At 35.0% G+C, this 20,509-nt stretch overlaps 1 pseudogene; it reads right to left on the bottom strand.

Annotated features, from left to right (window-relative positions):
• Positions 1-209: 209 nt before the first annotated feature.
• On the bottom strand, positions 210-19,619 carry LOC109676804 (olfactory receptor 9G19-like; annotated as a pseudogene).
• Between the last annotated feature and the right edge of the window lie 890 nt (positions 19,620-20,509).

Genomic DNA, 20,509 nt, shown 5'->3' with positions numbered 1-20,509 from the left:
TCCTATATTTTGTATTAATATTGTATGTCATATACTATCTTAACTTTCTTGTGTTAGTTCAATTAAATTGCTACATGTCAAGCATAAAAGTCTTTAACTGGCACTATAATAATACTAGGTCACAATGAAGCACAATGCCATCTTGGTTTAGAATGTAATAACTTCATCAAAATCATCTATGCTTCTCTGAAGATGGAAATAATCTTGATTTATTTGAAGAGTTTATTCAGAGCCTCTTTCACATCTTTATTCCTCAGGTTGTAGATCATAGGATTCAACATGGGAAATGCCCCAGTGTAAAATATGGATACTATTTTATCTTTACCAAAAGAATAGCTAAATTAGGGACTAAAACAGATGTAGAGAACAGAAGCAAAGTATGAGGTCACAGAGATCAGGTGGGAGCAGCATGTAGACAAAGCCTTGAGGTGGCCACAGGTAGAGAACATTTTCAAGATGGTGGCAATAATGAACAGGTAGGAGGCTAGGATGAGCATAATGGGGGTTATGAAATTGGAAGTAATGAGGAAATACATCAGATCTTAGCAGTTTGAGATGCAGAATTAGGTCACTTATTTGAGATCTTTCTGTGTTTTTAATATATGCATTCATGGCTATAAAATTTTCCCTTAGTACTTCCTTTGCTGTGTCCCATAAATTCTAACAGGTTGTGTTTCCATTCTCATTAAATTCCAGGAACTTTTTTATTTCCTCCCTTTTTCTTCAATAACCCACTCATTATGGAGCAATGTGTAGTTCATTTGCCAGGTGTTTGAGTATTTTCAGTTTTCTTTTATTGTTGAATTATAGTTTTATAGCTTTGTGGTCAGAGAGTATTCAGGGGGTTATTTCAATTTTCTTATATTTGTTAAGACTTGGTTTGTGACCTAAAATATGGCCTATTTTGGAGAAAGTTCCATGGACTAATGAGAAGAACATATATTGTGCTATTGCAGGATGGAATACTCTGTATGTCTGTCAGTTCCATTTTACTTATGGTGTCATACAATTTTAGAGTTTCTTTGTTGATTTTTTTGTCTGGATGACCAATGTATTAGTGACAGAAGTAATGAAGTCTCCCACAACCACTGTGTTTGTGTTTATCTGTGTTTTTAAGTCCAGAAGTATATATTTAATGTAGTTGGGTGTATTAACATTGGCTGCATATAAGTTAACAATTGTTATTTTCTTTTTTATGTATTGCTCCTTTTATTAGTATAAAGTGACCTTCTTTGTCTCTTTTGACAAATATCACTTTGAAGCCTACATTATCTGGTATAAGTATTACTAGTCCTTCTTGTTCATTGTTTTGGGACCATTAGCTTGGTAAATCTTCTTCCACCCTGTTACCTTAAGGCAATGTTTGCTTCTGTCTGTAAGGTGGGTTTCCTGTAAACAACAGGTTGTCAGGTCTTCCTTTTTAATGAAGTTTGCCAATCAGTGTCTTTTGATGGGACAGTTGAGGCCATTAGCATTCATTGTTAATATTGAGAGGTATGTGGCGATTCCTGCCATTTAGTTATGTTTATTGTGTAAGGGTTTATGTACCTGCAAGTAATTCTATAATAATCACTGATTACTTGTCTGCTCCTCTCTTGAGGTTTAATAACTCCTAACCTTTCCTGGTTATTTTTGTTTTCATCTATGTGTCAGACAGCTTTGTGGGGAATCAGATCAGGGTGTCTGAGCCCAGGCTTTCCTTGGTGTGATGTGTCATCTGGTGATCTGGTGTAGGAGAGCTTTCCAAAGTGGTCCTGGAAAGAGCTAGTATGTGAGCTGTTGCCAGCCTCTATTGTCTGCAGCGCAAGCCTGGGAGCATGAATTGAGCCTTTTGGTCAACCCCTTTTGTCTTGGAATTCAGTTTTAGCTCAGAAACAGTTTCTCCAAGGTGGTGGAATGTTTTGCATTCACCTGACTAGGCCACCCTGTCCCCACACAGGTTGAATCAGCTCAGGGTTCCACACCACCCCCAACAGACAGAGGTGAAATTTTTCCTCCATTTATTTGACCACTAGTTTTGTCCAGGGAGGTTGCAATCTACCCACAAGTTGTACTGAACTATGTAAGTCTCTCCAGAGCAGATTGTGTGTTGCACTCACCTGGCAGGACTGCGATTTCACACAGTGGAATCCAGTCAGCTCCAGGATGGCTCAGGCAGGCAAGAGTCCAAAGTTATGTATCAGCTAATCCAGCATGTCCCAGATGCTTGAAGAATTCATTCTACAGTTCTCTACATTGTGTTTTTGCAAACGAGGAGAAAAGAAGCTAAAAGAAAAAAAGGGAAGAACAGCTGTTATGTGTTATAAAAAGCTAATGTAAGGGTCAGTCATTGTACTTTCTGTGCACCCTAGGTATAAGTATAATACTTGGCAAAAAACCTGGGTTACCTGATCCTCGCCACCAAAAATGTGAAGTAGTCTTCAGGAATCATGGAGCTCAGAGATCCAGGGTCCTTTAGCTATCTGCCAACTTGGTTTCTCTTCAACTTCATTTTTGTTAACAGCTGAGTAAAATTCACACTGGAAAAAAATTCCACATTTTCTTAATCCATTTGTCAGTAGAGGAGCATCTTGACTGTTTCCATAGCTTAGCTATTGTAAATAATGCTGCAATAAACATGGGTGTGCAAGTGTCTTTATTGTAACCCTATTTACATTCCTTCAGGTGTATCCCTAAGAATGGTATCGCAGGATCATATGGGTGTTCTCTTTTTAGTTTTTTGAGGAGCCTCCACACTATTTTCGATAGCAGTTGTACTGATTTACATTCCCACCAACACTTATGAGGGTTCCTTTTTCCTCACATCTTAGCCAATTGTTGTTGTTTGTAATTTTGAAGATAACTATTTTAACAGAAGTGAGCAGAATCTTCTTTTTTTAACTTTACTTTTATTATTACACTGGGGTACATTGTGGGATTTATGAAAATTCTTACAACATATCATAGATGAATTTATCCCCTCCATAATTCTACTTTATCCCCTGTCACCCCATCATTCACCTGGAATAGTTACAACAGGTCTCATTTTTCCAAATTCTATACTTCCACCATATTCACCCTCCTGCACCCTTATACCCTCTTCCCACCCATTGGCATGTATCCCCCAGATGGGACCTGTTATGCTTTCCTGTTCTTTGATTTTGTAAAAAAAAATTTTAAAAAAAGACAATTTTGTTTGTATAAGATAGCTGTATAGGGTGTTTCATTGTGACATTTGCATTCATTCTTACATAGGAAGCACATCAACCCTATACACATTGTTAACTTCCTTCTTTTATCCTCCCTCTCTTATTTGTGACCTCCCCTTAGTGTAACCTGTTTTTCATAATATTGCTTGTGTTTGTATTGAATCTACATTCCACATATGACAGAAAACATGTGACCTTTGGCTTTCTGAGCCTGGCTAAGTTCATTAAGATAATGTTCTTCAATTCATCCATTTACCTGCAAATGACAAAATTTCATTCTTCATTATGGCTGAATAAAATTCCAATGTATATAACCATCACCTTTTCCTAATCCATTCTTCAATTGCAGACCATCTTGGCTGTTTCCATAACTTAGGTACTGTGAATAATGCAATAAACAAAGGGTGTGGGTGCCTTTATTTTAATCTTATTTACATTCCTTTGGATATATACCAGGCGTGGAAATGCTGGATCACATGGCAGTAACATTTTTAGCTTTTTGAGGAGCCTCAGTACTGTTTCCCTTAGTGGTTGTACTAATTTTCATTCCCACCAAGAGTGCATGAGGGTTTTTTTTCCCCACATCTTTATGAACATCCAACTGTGGTTTTGATTTGCATTTTCTGTAGGACCAAGGATGCTGAGCATTTCTTTATCTGTGTTTTGGTCATTTTTAGTTCTTCCTTTGAAAAAACCCTGTTCAGCCCATTTGCCCTTTCCTCACTGGGTCACTGATTTTTTGGGAGTTTAGTTTTTTGAGCTCCCTGTATATTCTGGTTATTAATCCCTTCTCAGATGCATAGCTGGCAATGGTTTTCTCCCATTCTGTGGTCTGCTTTTTCAGTCTGGTGACATTTCTTTTATTGTGCAGAAGCTTCTTAGTTTCATGTAGTCCCATTTGTCAACTCTTTCTATTAGTTGCTGATTCACTGGAGTTCTGTATAGGAAGTTATTGCCTATGCTTATAAGTTACAGTGTATTTGCTACTCTTTTCTGCACTAGCATCAAGGACACTCTTGATATGGATGTGTTTTTAAATAAGAATGTGGAATGCGTGTGGAATGTATGCATACAAAAATGTAATCCAGTTTTTATTGAACACTGTCACATGTAATTTGAACTATTCATATGGCCTTCATTTTTTATTCCAAGACCTCAGTAGTATTGAATATACTATTTGAATATTTGAATATACTATTGTGGATAACATAAATAAAAGTTCTGAAATTGTCTATGGGTTTTTATACAAAGTATATGGACATTTGGAGAGGCTGGTTTTTCTCCATTATATGTTTGGGCACCTTTGCCAAAAATTAAGTGCCCACTTTATTTTTAGCTGCATGAATTCATAGCTGGGTCAGCTATTTTGTTCACTTGGTATTCATGCCTGTTTTTGTGCCAGTACCATGCTATTTTTATTGCTATTGATCTGTAGCATACTTTGAAGTCAGGTATTTTGATACCTACAACATTGTTCTATGTGCTCACCATTGCACTGTTTTGAAGTTAAATTTAGGGCTGATTTTTCAATTTATGTGATGAATTTCATTGGAATTTTGATGCGTATTGCATTGAACATGTAGATTACTTCGGTATAGCCATTTTCATAATACTGATTCTGCCCATCCATGGGCATGGGAAATATTTCCATCTTCTATAGTCTTCTTTGATTTCTTTCTTCATTGGTTTACAGTTTTCATTTTAGAGGTCTTTCACTTATTTTCTTTAGTTTATTTCCAGGTATTTTTTCAGGCTATTGTAAGTGGAAAATTTTTCCTGTATTCTTTCTCAGTTGGTTCATTTTTGGTATATAGAAAGGTTACTGATAATTTGTAAATTGATTTTTTACCCTACTACTTTGCTGAAGGTGTTTATAATGTTTAGGAGTTCTTTGGTGGAGTTTTCTGGGTCTTTTAAGGTATAACATCATGCCATCTGCAAATAGTGGTAGTTTGAATTCTTCCTTTCCTATTTGCATTCCTTTTATTTCTTCTTCCTTTCTTATTGCTCTATCTAGGAATTCCAAGACTATTTTGAATAAGTGTGAAAGAGAAGAGGCATATTTGACTATAGATAGAAAAAGAAAGGGGCAATTTGACCATGGAAGCAGGGACTGGAGTGATGCAAGCACAAGCCAAGGAATGCCAGTAGGTACAAGAAAATGCAAGAAGCAGGTAAACAGATTCTTGACTAGAACCTACAGGATCTAGATGAAGTGTGGCCCTGAAAGCATCTTGATTTTGACTCTATGATACTGAGTGTGAAAAATCAGCTTTCAAATTTTAACAGAATAAATTTCTGGCATTTTTAGTCATGAAGTTGGTGGTACACTGTTACAGTGAAAGTAGTAAGATAACAGGAAGCTATGGATTACAAACTTCTTTCCCCCAGAGTTTGGAGCTTACACTAGACTGCTGTTAAAAACAGGAGAAGCATCCTCCTTGCATAACTATGTTAGAACCCAGATGTCCATATTACCACCTACCTCAATCAAAAATGACTAAACTGTGATTGTGTGGGCTCTTCATTGATGGAAAATAAAATCTCTGCCTCTAGATCAAAGGATTTTTTAAAATGTGCTAAGGAAAACAAAAAAAATTAATCTTGGCCATTATGCTCAGGCAAGACTAAATATATATAATATAATATAAAGTATAAAGACTAGCTCTTGGAATTGCCATGATTTCATGACAGATACTATTTCAAAAGATCCTTTGCACAACAGTTATGAGCAGTATTGTATTCTTAAAAACTAAGACTAGAGCTTGAGTGTTCTCATCCACATTGTAAGTATGTGAGGTAACACAAAAGTCAGTTAGCTCAATTTAGCTATTACCCAATGAATAAGCACTTTATAACATCATATTGTACATGCTGAATTTGTACAAATTTTATGTAAATTCAACAATGGAAAATAAATCTAATGTTTGGAAAGACCAACTTAGTGCCTGCAAAATAATTAATCAAAATTTTCATCTGAGTGAGCCATGTTTCTAAGAGAAGAAATGACTTTCCTAAAATTACACAGGTGATTTGAAAGTATATTCTATTTATATATATCCTCAATACAAAACCAATGTCATGTCTTTGTTAAATTACAAAATATAGCCCTGTTTATTTTTGCTTTTGTTATGTATGCCTTGGTGTCATAACCTGAAAATATGCATTGCCAAGGAGCTCTTTCCCTATTTTCTTTATGAGTTTTGTTATTTCATATCTTACATTTATGTTTTCATATATTTCAAGTTAACTTTAGTGTGAGATATAAGGTAAGGGACCAATTTTATTCTTTTTACATGCAGATATGCTGTTTCCACAGCACATTTATAGAGAATATTATTTCCCCATTTTGTATTTCTCTCCTTTTCTTAAAGATAAGGTACATAGATTTATTTCTAAGCTCTCAATTTCATTGCATTAGCCTATGGGTCTGCTTTTATGCCAGTGGCATTCTATTTCGATTATGATATTTTATAATGTACCTTAAAATCAGGACTATGATAGGTACCTCAACTTAGTACTTCTTCTCAGATTGACTTTGGTTGCACTATATCTTTTGTGGTTCTGAATAAATTTCAATATTTTTTATATTTTTAAAAAATACCATTACAAAAGCATGGATGAACTTGGATAACATTAGGCTAAATGTATCAAACCAAAAATAGACAAATATTACATAATCTCCCTTAAATATATAATATAAAAATGCTAACTTTGTATAAATACAGAGTAGACTTGTATTGCCAGGGACTAGGAATGAGGAAGTAGGGAGATATGGAGCAATGAATATAAAATTTAAGTTAACTATTATAAAATTGCATTCAACCCAAAAATTCTGCCAAATTTATCTCAGAAAATAGCCACATTTCCTTGGCTGGATGGGAGGCTCAGTTTTTATTTTCCTGTGTTGCAGCTTACACTAAGTGCTATCTGCTGGTAACCATAATATATGACTGCTATGTGGCCATTTGTAACTCATTGCTTTACTCAGCTGCTGTGTCCACTTCTCTCTGAACTGGATTTCTTTCTGACTCCTATATAGGAAATTTTTGAATGTCATCACCTACATTGCTAACACTTTCCAGCTGAGTCCCAACTACTCTCTGGAGAGAGACCAAGTGGCCAGCCTGTTCTATGCCATCATTAACCCACTGCTCAATCCCCTCATCTAAAGTCTGAGAAACAAATGTCAAAGAGGCCTTCAAGAAAGTAACACAGACCACATGAATACAAGCATAGAGGTTATTTTTTCTGCTGCATTCTGCTGTATGCTTCCAAACTACTGACCAATAGCCACGGTTACTAACATATTCTTGCATTTGAGTTAAATTCAACAGGATATACATAAAACAATGAAATTTTGAGCAAAACATTTTTCAAATATTGTTTTTCAATATAAACTATTTTATACCTTATAATATTGGGTCATTTGAGATTCTATATATAACATTTTGCTTCTTTGCTGTCCTATATTTTTTCATAAAATTCTTCTTCATATTTCCTGCGGAGTCCTTGGGAAGAGAAAAAAGAACTTGTATGGTTTTCCTGCATGTAGTTTGACTTTGAATTTTTATTAGTGAACTTAATTGGATAGTAAAATGATTTAGAGTGGTTAAACTGCAGCTTTGCTTGAGATATTGAAAATATTTACTTATGGTAAGATTTTTCCTCCAAATTCATTCAAAATCCCTGATTAAGTATATAGGATGTATCCATGTTATCTCTATATATGTTTATTAGCATGTATTAATTGTATCAAGTTGTTTTATTGTGAAATTTCCGTACATGCTTAGAACACACTTTGATCAAATTCACCCCAGAACATACTTTACAAACCTCATGCTTTCTGTGTTAACTTAATCATAGGCAAAATGTTTGGAAGTTGCTTACTCTCAAACATTTCTAAAATCAAGAAGATGCACTTTTAGAACTTTAAATTAACTTAAGAGTGTTCCCTCCCACAAAGAGTGAATACTCCATGGAAGTCTGAGTCAGGTATACAACATAAAATTACATCAGGTGGAAAAAACTGAAATGAACAAAAACAGAAACTCATAATATTCTATTCCTAATAATTGTCTCCTTCCCTAAATGACATTAACCATACAAAATCTTATCGATTAATATTCATCACATAGCAAATTTACTGATGTCTTATTCAATGCTTACAATAACATTGCAATTTTTGAATTACAAATGTGGGGCTGCTGTTCACAGTGAATAACTTTGCTACTTAATGTTTATTTCTGGAATGAGCACTTTTACAAAATGTACTAAAACTAAATTTAGGAAAAAAAAGTTGCAGTCACTTCACCATTTTATTAGCTTTGATATTCTGATGTTTCCCTTTACTTGCATTTATTTTCTAAAACATAACTGTTGTCTCTATTCATCTAAAAAATCTTAACATTCCTTATTTATCTATCACTGAATAAGCATTGGGAGTACTAAATGACAAGACTTAGGGTTTATTAACAAATCTGAACTCTTCATATATTGTTTTCCATTATCACCAGACTCTTACTATGCAACAGGGGAATAATGGGCCAATATTAAGGAAGAGAGGAAAATAATATTCAAGTTTTGGGATCCCACCCATTGAACACTCTTCTATTTTGCAAAACTCAGATACTGTTTTTAAAAATCTATATTAAATCAAATTACATTCTATGATATACATTATAGTTTTATCACTGAAACCAAAAATATAGAATTCTTCTTGTTTATATTCAATAGAATTTTTTAAAATCCATTTTTCAAACTTCCTTGAAATAGCTCATTATTAATTATCTGTTCTCTGACAAATATATATCAATTTAGGCCTCTGACTGTGCTAAACTGAAGAGCTTTTTTGAGAGCTTCTGTCACATCTTTATACCTCAGACTGTAGATCATGGGGTTCAACATGGGGAACAACACAGTATAAAAAGTAGAAAACATTTTGTTCCTTTAAAGGGAGTAACTAGAACATAGAAAATGAAGCCATAGTATAAGGTCAGAGATCAGATGGGAGGAGCATGTGGTGAAGGCCTTGAGGTGGACTTGGGTGGAGTGGATCCTCACTATGGCAATGATGATGAAAAGGTAGGAGGCCAGGATGAGCACAATGGATGCAATAACATTGGAGGTCAGGATATAGTAAACCATAGACTGGTAGCTTTCCCTCACAGAGCATGCCAACATCAGAAGGGGTAAGACATCACAAAAAAAGTCATCAATGACATTGCCAAAGCAAAACTCCAGTGTGAACATGTTGCTGGTTAAGACTGTTGTATTGATAAAACCTCCAGTATAGGAAGATATGACCAAACAGAAGCACAGTCTCCCTGACATAGCCTGAGAATAAAACAGTGGCTTTGAGATGGCTACATAGTGATAATAAGCCATGGCACCCAGCAGAAAATATTCAGTATATCCTAGCCCAGCAGAGAAGAACTGAACCATGCAGTCAACAAATAAGATACTTTTGTCATCAGAGATGCAAGTCATTAGGATCTTTGGGGTGTAGACAGAGGAATGCCAGAGATCCAGAAAAGACAGGTTTCCAATGAAGAAATACATGGGTGTTTGGAACTGGGAGTCCTTGCAGATCAACATTATGAATGTGGTATTTCCTAGCAAGGTCACAGAATACACTCCAAAGAACATGACAAACATGACCAGCTGCATCTCAGGATCTGTTGTGAATCCCAACAGGATGAACTCTGTCACTGTGTGGTTGCCCGTCTCATGGCTTAAAGATCTTGAACCTGCAAATAGAATGGAGTTTAATGCCTCTCCCAAAACCAAATGGGGGCATTCATTGTGCGAAGCCCCTGAAATGTAATAAATAATAAGCAGAAATCTTGTCTATCTCAAGAAGTTGTTAGCAGTTTTCTGAGCCTTGATATACTTGTTTGAAATGATAAAGGGTGATTAATCATTTTCATTATTTCTTGAATCTTAAGTATTGATTTAGGCAAATGAAATTTAGCAGCAAGGATGATCAGAATATAATAACTATAATTATATGCAATATCTGAAATAAATTATTATCTACTTACATAATATTAAAGATATATAATAAATATTGTGCTTTATATAACTGTGTAGACCTTTTTCAATGCAAAAAATGTACATCAAAACTCTCCACATAAGAGGTAGGACAAAGCCCTTTAGAAAGAACTTTCTCCTGAATGTAAGACATTTCCATTCTATTCTACTATGTGTTCAGTAGCAAGGAAGCCCCAACATTCACATCAGTAGGAACACAACCACCAAGCCACAAATGTTACCCTCTGCACCTCCACCCCACAGCGTTGAATTTTACTTTATAACCCTTCCTATTATGATTTTTAAAATATGTGAGCTCCATCCACCTTTTCAGGGGTTCATTCAGGATTGGGGTCAAGCAAATTTAGGTACCACAAGACATAAATGGTAAGAAGACAGGAAATTTGGCCATTTTATTCATCAAACTATATCCTGTGTTTAGATACTACCTGGCATTTGTAGTTAAGTAAATTTAAATTTTTTAATGCATGAATAAATGGGCAGCTCTGATCAGAAGAGAAATAAGTCAATAGGATTGACTTTCTGGGTGAAATCTATGGCATTTAAAAATAAAACCATGATAGAATTATGTTTGAAATCTCACATGAATTTTGTGCAACCAGTCAGCAATGGTCATTATTATTCTTTGCAAGCAGGAACAAAAAGAAACAACCAGCTAGTTTTCTGAGATGCAGTGTTTATGAGAAGAAAATGTTTTTCCATGTCAGCAACAGATTGTTTCTCATTGTATATTATGGTGGATGGAAAATGTGGATTATGGAGCTATCAGAGCTGACTGCACAACCCAATGACAGCTGAAAAAGCATTTTGCTTCCTGAAAAATAACAAGACTTTAAGTTCACCAGCACTAGTCAACAATGTAGTTTCAATTTCCTTATGTGTAAGATGGGAATAACTTACTTTCATTAGGGTTGTTGTAGAGGACCAAAAAAGGAATAAGCACAGCACATGGCATGATACAAACCTTCTAATAACAAATAGTTCTCAATTTCTTTGTACACAGGACCTGCTCCAGGGATTCTAACTTAGCAGGTTATGGGTGGGGTTCAGGTTCCAGCTCTCATTAAGCTCAAGTGCTTACAATACAGGTAATCTGTACATCACATCTGCAAAATTCTGTAATATATACTAGTTTTATTAGTAGGAGTATTTTTTATTGCTGGAGTCTTGTGTGCATTCCATTATTGTAAAGAATCAAGGAGTCAACAAATTTATAGACCTGTTGCCTAGTGTTGCACATTTTAAAGGTGAGCTATAAACAAATCTATGTATCAGTTCTGTTACCAGCAATTTCTATAGCTATGACTTGAGGGACTTATTTGAATTATCCTAATTTATCTATTTAATGAGACAATAAAAGTTCCTGATCTGATAACAGCAAATTTATAGGGAAATTGTGCAAAGTGTTTTATACATGATCTGTCTTAGAAAATATCTGGCACGTTCAAGTAACAATGTTACATGATTATAAATTAATGATACGACTTGTAAGGTAAAACACTGGAGTAAATAAATTCATACTTAATACCATGTCACCAATCCCTTGATAAGTTTTGTCTTTCCTATCAGTATTCTCTTTGCTTATCCATGATCATTGCCTTAGCACAATATTCATCTCAATGACTTAACCTTCATCTATCAGTGATCCCGGAGTGATGCTCCATCCATTTTCCCTGTCATGCATTATGTCAAGTAGTCTGCTCAAGTTTATTATGTTAGAATAGATGATTAACTATTAATGATTAACGATAGATATTCTTATAAAAATTACATAATTCCTTTCTGTAGGAAAATATGCTTATAATTGACATAGGGACCTACACACACAAAAAAAAATTAGATAGGATACACATTGTCTTGGTGTTTTCCACAAAACCCACTTACATACACTGCGAAAGAGAATAGCTTGGAGATCTGATGTCTATATTCATTAATGCAATACCTTGTGGTGTATGTATAACCTTCCAAATTAAGGTTATATGTTTGTGTAATTTAAAAATGTATTTTACACTCAAAATAACTGAAGAATATTTTTGTGTATTTAGAGATAAGGGTCTATTACATGGAAACGTTCTCAAAAATATATGCATTTTCTTTTTTCTGTTTTTTGTTCAAGGAAGTTCCAATGGAGTATTTTTAATGCATTTTCTTAAAATAATATTCCAACTGAAAGAAAACTAAAGTATTACTCAGATTTTCTGGCCCTGAAACTAATAATCTCTGTTACATCATTAGACTTATGATCTTTTCAGGTACTATTTCTTTTGTTAGTATTTCTTGGTGACTGCCTGGAATTTTGTTTGTTTGTTTTGTTTTGCTTTGTTTTATTAGTGCACTTAATTCAACCTCCTTTATTTTTAGGAAATTTATTGTTGTATTTTTTTGTCTAATTGTGAGACATTCTACCTGTCTTTGTGAACTCTCTGTAGTTTAGTAAGTAAAATAAGAAAATGGTGACTTTTTTGAGGGGTCCTTCTTGTTTCCTTGCTTAGTAATTATCACACCTTAGTATTTAAATATCTATTGCACTATTTGTGAGGACAAGTAAAATTTTCTATCTAGAAATATTACATCAGTTTGGCAACTTACCGAAATTTTCAGCCAACACCATCATCTCAACAGAATTCAAACCTTCTTGTCCCAAAGTCTTTTATGGTCATTTCTAAGTCCCCAGAGTTTATATTTCTACAACCCCTCAGGATTTCATAAATTGGGAAATTGCTAACAAGCAATTAAATAAAACTGTGTGATGAAAAATCAAGTTTTATTTAATAAGGTGTAGAAATATTTTACTATTATGCCTGATGAACATGTAATCATTATAATTGTCCTTCTCATTCTCCCTTAAATTGTTCAGTAGCTAAACTAAGCATAATGTATACACATATTTTAAATATACTAAAATATTCATATGTGTACATGCTCATAATAGGTATATATATCATCAATAATTGTTGCTGTTATATGTTGGATGTCTTCCATCTGTACCTCCAAATCCATTCTATAGCCTCCTAACTTCTCTTTAGGCCAGGATGTATTTAATGCAGCAGTGAGCTCTTTTGTTCTCTGACTGATCAATGGGTTTATGCAAATGGTTGTTAATGGCAGACAGAAGAGTGAGCACAGAATATTCTCACAGGCTGTTGGCCTGTAGAGTTGACAAAGGTGGCTAATTTCCTGGACTTAGACCCTAGGTCTTGCCAAATGATGCTCTTTCAAGGCTGTCCTTCCAGTGCTCAAAATATCTCCCTCTTCTTGGACCTTCAGATATAAATGTGGGAACAGATCTCATAAGTAATTAATCTTAGAGCTATGATAATTCCTTGAGAATTACCTAAAAATGTACACATCTTTATAGTAAACTCTTTATTAAGCCCTCCTCAAATTAAATTAACCTATTTAAAGGGCTATATGTCATCTCCCAAGTAAATGACTAATAGGGTCTTAAAATTAGGCAAACATTCAAATGAGATTGGGTTGTTCACATTTTTGAATATGAGATAAATCAGAATGTAGCAGAAAGAAATGGTACATGGTATCAAAGTTAAATCATGACAAGTAGCATCCTGGTTTACAATTGGATAGTGAGCACAGTGTGGCTAGAGGCATGCATCAGGTGATAGAATTGCCATGTGATGTCTTAACTTCTGAAATTTAAATTTGTAACTAACTAACTAAATAGAAAAAAAAAAAACCTACAATAACTAGAGCCAGAATGCATAAATCAAAAAGTATCTCATCTCTTATGGTCTTTAGAACATTTAGTTGAGCTGAAAACCAATGTCATAGAATGATTGCAAGTATTTTAGCACAAGTAAGTGACTAGTTTTTATTGGTATTTAATGGAAAGATAAGAATACTGATTGGGAAGGAGAAAAATCTTGAGACAAAAGAAGGGACAGTTGGTAGAAAAAGAAAAGAATTTATGGCCTCAAATCCTCCTGAACACTTTTCCAAAAACAATTCTTCCCTTCATTTGGGGATTTTTTTTTAATTCTGTGAATGATCATCTTTCTTGACTTCACCATGGAGGTTTGCCTACAAACTGGTGCAACTATCCTTAGTGGTCAGTCCCTTACCTCACGTTACTTCTGGGTTCCTAGTGAGTTTTTAAAGTCAACATGGCCCAAATACTAAGATAACTAATTTATCTAACAATAGTTAGAGAACCTCACCAATCCATGTTTAGGAAGTATCTGAGAAACATGCATAGGAATTAATTCCTGAACATAAGACAAAGGAGAATCAAATACTGTTTCACTCAACAAAATTTATTAAGCGAGATATAATCATGAAGGATCTATGATTTAGCTCACAGAACTCCTGAAGGAATGGAGAACGTTCTCTAGGCTAATTAACTAAATATTGCATAAATAGGCTGCAGTCATTAAGATCACAATGTCAGACCAACTATCTTTGATTAAAGAAGTCTGAAGTTACAGGAAGATAAAGATGTTGTAAAGGACATTCTGTATATAATATGCTCTTCCACTGCGTAAACATCTCCCTCCTGAACTTTCATAATTCAAGAACCATCATTTTGCTAAAGCACTAGGAAATGCACTCATAGGCACTTCTGGCTCATTTCTGTAATCCTAGATTCTTGGGAGGCTGAGATTAGGAGGATCTCTGTTGAAGAGCAGCCAAGGCAAAAAGTGTTCATAAGACCCCATCTCAACTAAAAACTATCATCAGTAGACAAAGATTGATGGTAAAAAAAGCTACAGCAGAATTAGATTCCTAGCACAAAGGAAACCAGAAAGCATTGCATAACTGTGAGAGAAAAGGTGGAAGTCATTACTATACATGCCACAAATATACATGGTAATCAATCATTTCATTGTATAGAAATAACTGGCACCATCTCTTGAATTAGGAGGCTCTGCGTTAAACAACTACATGAGAAATCAACCAAGGCACTGTCTTTTTCTTGTAAAGAAGAAGCACTTCATTTGTATGTGGATGAAAACTACTTCAAGTTGTCTACACAAGGAAACAAAGACTCTGAGGTAAATTTTCTCAATTAAACTAGTTTATAGTCAGTGTACCAGAGACTGAAAAGGCAAGATTTCTTTGAGGAGGGACTTGAATGGTAGCCAGTATATATTTGGATCACAAGACTTCTTAGATGGCTTGCAATCATATCACAGTAATCTCATAGTAGAAAAAGAAACCCAGATCATTTAAGTTTTAATTGACGCTATCTTAGAACTGACATCAATCACTCAAAATGGAAAAACCTCATTAAGGTACATACTCAGCACAGGAGCTATTGGAAAGAGCATGAAAGATAGTTTCAGCCTTAGTGAATCTCTCACTGGGTCCAGTAGTTCCAAGTACACTTATAATCATTATGTCCCCAAACTCAGAAATCACACTGTACACAAATATATAGACTAACATAGAATCTTCTCAATCCAACCTTGAAAATAAGAATTATCAATATTGGAAGGTTCAAGTGGAATGAAAGATAATGTTGTCAATCCCCTGCCAGCTACTATAGATATTTTGTCAAAGGTCCACTTGACCTTGAACTAGAGTGTTAGGTTGATCACTTCACCTCATCAAAATAATTAGTGAGGACCTTCCAATGAATGAATTTCAAACAAAATTGTACACCTGTGAAAATAGGGTTTAGGACAATTTTCAAAATAAGGGGTATTAATGGCAGAATCAGTGTTGTCAAAACTCAGTGTAAGGATGCAATTGGAGGACATCATTTAAGTGAAGTAAGTCAGGTTCAAAAAGATAAAGGTTGCATGTTTTCTCTCATGTATGAAAGATAGATCCAAAAGATAAACATACACACAAAACTAACACGATCATGTACAAATGTATATGTAGAACATGTTTATAATAGTGGAACTACTCTATGGAACCCAGGGAAGTACAGAAAGGAAAAGGGAATGAAAGAGCACCAACCTTATCATAATACATAACATCTGTGAAAGTAGAGGACATAAAGATGTGTATTGAAAGCTATTGAAAAATGGGGGAGTGGGAGGAAAGAGGTAAGTAGAGTAATGGAAAGGGTTGAATTGGCCAAAGTAAAGTATATTCACAGCAGGTATTCATTGAAATACTCCTTTGAATATCAACTTAGAAATTACCAATGAAAGACAGGACTATAAAATAGGTAAAGTAGTGGGAGGGTACTTGTGGGAGGGAGGAGGTTGAATGAAGAGATTAAGGTGAGGAAATGTGGTCAATGTTTATACTAAATAGAACAATGAAACCTCTTACAGCTGCTTTAAGTAGGAACAGAGGGGGAGAGACGGTGGGGGTGATCTAACCAATGTACAATGTAAGCCTATTTGGAATTGTCACACTGAATTCTACCCTCCACAACAAATATACACTAATAAAAAAGGAACTCATTGTGATGCATACAATATGTATCTTAGATGCTTTACCACGTGGCTCTCTAACCTTTTTACATACCTAAATGGATCCTCTACCTATACAGGAGTGGAAGTTCTTAATGTGAGTCCATTGATCACCAGAGAAACAAAGATGGGATTTAAAGAGTCAAAGAGAATGTCTCTGGGAATGTTTGTATGCTAGTCTGTTCAAGAGCACCTGTTAGATTCTCATTAAGGTCCATGACTGAGAGTTCTTGTTACAGGCTTCAGATTTGCAAACCCAAAATAAAAGTCTTCTAGAATGATGATGTGAGCACTCACTTGCAGTTGATTCAAGAAATATGGCAACAAATGATAAACTAAATTGAATTTCCTTTAGAACGCATTAAAATTCTAGATGCCTAGAACTCATGAGGGCTAATAGTTTTCATTGAAAAACTGCAACCATTTTTAATTTTATCATTTTGAACAATAGAAGAGTAAGCCTACATGAAACAGCATGAACATATTCCCAGGAGGAGGGGAGAAGTAAGAATATATTGATATTTAATTTTTAACAACCTGCTAAAAGCAGAGGACAAGTTGTCAGTGAAGAACCACTTGGTTTTCATATTAATTAATGTAAAATAACAGCAAAATGATTGTGGCTCATATACCTGAAAAAGAACAACAATGATGCAATCAGACATTAGTAGCATAACGTTTAGTCCATTCACTTGTTTTAAAGGTGAGAAAAATACATGTCTTCTCTTTTGCTCTCAAGGAGCTTATGTCCTACTGAATGGCTTAGACAGCTACATGTTCACCTAATCATCTGCTCTTCTTGGCACACAGGAAGTCTACATTTTCCAGAATGCCTTCCAGTCAAATGATGCTCATGTAGCTATATTTTGGCCAAGGGGATTGGACAAATATTACAGACAGAATTGAAGACAAAGCTGCCAAGGAACTTAAACTATAATTAATCTCACTTATCTGACAAAAACAGTACTAGTCACTGATTTAAAACACCAAGCAAACGTACACTGAAATCCCAATAAACAAACAGGTATTGTAATAATTAAAAATCAAACAAACATGTATGATTTGCAAGTATTCTTTCTCAGTCTGCAGGTTGATTCTTATTCAAATAAATTTTTCAAAAATGATCACTATAGGAATTATTGGCATCAGTATTCAATGTAGAAATGTTTATACTTCATTAATTTAAAGGTATAATATTATGCGGCTCATCTTTAAATATTTTAAGTCCTTAGTCCTTGAATCTTCACAACATCATAACACTGTTAGTGGTCCTATAATTAACAGTAGTAATGATAATAATACAATTGATATTTATTTCAACATTTCCTAGACATGACCTACACACAACCCAAATTACAAGTACTTGGGCTGCTCTACAGAAAGTAGGTTCCAAGAGAACCACTCACAACCTCAGAAACAATGAGATGGGCCAAGTGACTCTTTTTTGTCCTTTTTATTTTATTAGGGTATATCAATTGTGTAAGGGATTTCATTGTGATATTTCCACACATGCAAATGATGTACTTTGGTTGTGTTGATCCCTTGTATCACTCTTCATTATCTCTCCCACAACTCCTATTATACAATATTATTGGGTTTTCATCTATCCATGTAATGTACTTCTATCATTTTCGCCTCCCCTCATCAGGGCCAGGTGATTCTTATGTACACTGAATTTGAAAAATCCTCATTATTTGATGTGCTTAAATGTTACTTGTGTTAACTCTTTTGCAATAATCCAGCAATGAGATTAAAGTGTCCCTGCCTTAAATATGTAAATATATAAAAAAAGAAGTTACACCTTGTTCAATAGGGATAGAGAACGCTACTCTTTTTTAATTGCCTTCAAGGTGTATACTTTTTCCATATTTCCCCTCTATTATGGATTCAGGAGTTAGCCCTAATACCTAATCTGTTCATCATGATATATAATGACAATCTGCTCCTAACATACAGAACACTTTTTTTCTTTCTTCTTAGCCCATTTCATTCCCAAAACTGTAGTTGGAATACAGTATAGACAAATTTGTTTCTTCCTATGTCTATCAGTAAAACACAATTGGCTAGAAATTATTGTTGTCAAAAACTGTAGAATAGCAAATAATTCTATGGTGGTCTCAGGATGAAACAGCTTCGTTAGCAACCACGTAAAATCAATTCCTTGACTTCTTTCTCTATCAAATCAAGTCTGATCAATGGTTCATTTATTCAATCTTTAAGCAACTACTTACTTGTGTCTATTATATGGTAGGCACTATTTTAGGCATGGATATAAACTAATGAGCAAAACAAGCAAAAACTACAGACCCAAATAACTCAGTGTGCCCCTAAAACAGCCAGCAGAACATTGTCAGCACAGGTAATTTGACCTCTTAAGAATATTATCCTATTATTTTCTTTTTCTCCACACAATTCCTAGAAGAAATCTTGGAAGATTCAAAAACTAAAATGTAAAATTTTGGAGTGCCATTCTTAGCAGATGGAAAATCTTTTAAGAAACTTTAAAAAATATATGTGGTTGAATTTTTGATAGTCTGAAAGATAGAGCCCTGATGGCTACTTGGTATGTTGGAGATAAGGATAAAATGTTCTACACTAAGGAGAGTCTTCTCCAAAGAAAACTGTTCTACCATCTATAACCAGGGTCTTGATGGACAAACATACATTGAAAAAGATCTTAATAATCATATAAACTTGAAATCTTTTCTGCTTTAAAATGTGCCAATCAGCTTTCCATTCTTATGAAAAATGTAATCAATCACGTTACAAAGAGAAAAGGGTTATTTGTGCTTACTGTTTTACAGATTCCAGTTCACAGCCAGGTGCTCTGTGGCGTTGGGCCAGTGGAAACATCATGGTGGATGATCCTGGCCGAGCATCACTACTCACCTCCTGGCTGAGGCCCACAATCCTCTTCGACATCACACCCCACTGACCCAAAGATCTCCCACGATGCCCGTCTCTTCAAGTTTCCACCACCTTCCACTAGCATCAAGCCAGGAAGAGAGTCTTAACACATGGATCTTTGAGGAATATTTAGTATTCAAATTACAGCAATAAATAAACACAAATCATATTTTACAAATTCAAGAATACAGCTAACAGAATAAGGGCAGCATCATATTTTATTTGATATGATCACATAGAATAATTAATTAACTTCTTTCTTGACATTTGACCTTGATTGTTCATCTGATTCTCCCCCCTAGAATTTATATCAAATATGACAAAGGCTCCAGCAGTAACCAAGGGTGATATAAGAGTTATGCAAGGAGTTAGAAAAACTGATGGCTGAGAATGATAGCTTGGATATTTATAAGGAGTCACAACTTGTACTGCTAACATTAACAGAATGACTTGGGACAAATAAGAGGGCCTTGTGCACCTGCAGCCCATAGAAAATAACAGCCCGCATCTCACCACCTGAGACCATTACCCTGCCCATCATGTGGGAGAAGTTGATGACATTTAACCAAGTCCCTGGAAATTAATGACACCTAACCCAATTATCCAGGAGTGACTATACATGAGACTCCAATAAAAGCATAAGATCTTGAGCCCTCACCCCAGGGCCCTTTCTGAGTCTGCCCACTCTCTGTCTGAGAGTGCATGTTTGCTCTGCTTTTGACTTGATTTGCACTAATAAACCTGCTCCAGCATAAATCTCCTCTGTGTTCATCCCTGAATTCTTTCTCCAATGAGACCAAGAACTATCTGGCCCCTGGAGCCAGTGACCCAAATCCAGCAACAAGTTTCTCACTGATTGTGGAAAACATGCTTCTATTCACCTTCTAGACAAGTCTGCAGGGACTTTCTCTCTTATCATCGTCCCTGAACGACTTGTCCACTTCTAGATGGGAAGTGGGAATAGAGTTTTTCTCT

This window comes from Castor canadensis, chromosome 1 (assembly GCF_047511655.1).
Source record: "Castor canadensis chromosome 1, mCasCan1.hap1v2, whole genome shotgun sequence".
NCBI classification, from domain to species: Eukaryota; Metazoa; Chordata; class Mammalia; order Rodentia; family Castoridae; genus Castor; species Castor canadensis.
This window is presented reverse-complemented; position numbering and strand designations above follow the sequence as displayed.